The sequence below is a fragment of the Halyomorpha halys genome, unplaced genomic scaffold (assembly GCF_000696795.3).
Source record: "Halyomorpha halys isolate HHAL.00 unplaced genomic scaffold, Hhal_1.1 Scaffold596.1, whole genome shotgun sequence".
NCBI classification, from domain to species: domain Eukaryota; kingdom Metazoa; phylum Arthropoda; class Insecta; order Hemiptera; family Pentatomidae; genus Halyomorpha; species Halyomorpha halys.
The window spans coordinates 103,046-104,308 of record NW_027106269.1 but is presented as its reverse complement, the minus strand read 5'-3'; positions in this window follow the sequence as shown (position 1 = coordinate 104,308).

The window sequence follows — 1,263 nt, the reverse complement described above, 5'->3', positions numbered from 1 at the left end:
AACATACTACATATTTACCTGTTGTATTGTTTTGTACAGTTGTAAATTACAATAAATAAATAATAAAAAAAAATAATAATAAAATATATTCAAATTGGATGTTTTTAACCTCAAAATTTTTTATTAAAATAGTGTTAATTAATATTACCCATAAAATTCATTTTTAAAGAAATATATATTATTTTTAAATTCTATATAAACTGATATATTGTTTTATTTTTCCTATTTTGTTCAAAATTTATTTGTTGTATTATATTTTTCAAACTAATTTGAAAACAAATTTTAAAAACATTTTTTATACCTTACTTTTAATTTCCAGAGAGGTCTGTGGATTGTCGTTTTTTTTTTTTTTTTGTTTTTTTTACCCATGTTTTATCATTCTCGTGCACAGTTCACAAAGAGACTATTAACTATTATTACTATTTCAGAGCAATTTAATCGGCAATATTAATGAAACGTCGATAGTATATGTTAGTTTGGGAAAAAGAAATACATTATTTTTTTGGTAGATGGCTATAGCGATCGATATCTCGAAAGGTATCGATCAAACAATTTCAGAATTATGCTCGTTGTTAAGGCGACATTTTGCAGTAAAAAATGCATTTGCTGTTTTTTGTTTGGCACATTCAGTTGTGAGTTATTAAAGTATAAATAAGGGTATTTAAGATGGAAGTCAACAAAGAGAAAATTCGATACATTTTACAGTTTTTCTTTGATAAAGGCGAAAATGCAACCCAGGCGGCTGAAATTGTGTATGGTGTTAATGGTCCCGATACTGTAACAGCTAATTATGTGCAATTCTGGTTTCGTCGCTTCCGTTCGGATATTTTTGACGCACCTCGCACTTGCAGGCCCGTCGTCGAAAATGTTGATAAAATCAAGAAATAATCAGAGTTGACGGGCATGTTAGTAATCGTAGTATCGCCCTGGAGATAAAGATCGACCATAAAACAGTTTTAAACTATTTGCACAAAGCTGGGTTCAAAACGAAGCTTGATGTTTGGATACAACACCAATTGGCACCAAGAGAAGACTGTGAAAATCGGTTACTTGAGTTTTTCGGCAATAGAGACGAAGACTTCTATGAGAGAGGAATTATGAAGCTACCTTTAAAATGGCAACAATTGTAGAACAAAACAGTGCATATTTGACCCAAGTCGGACAATACGAAACATGTTAGATAAATGAATTTAACGTAAAAATAATATATTTATTTTTCCTCAACCAATATACTGGGGTGTATAAAAAAATAAAATAAAATAT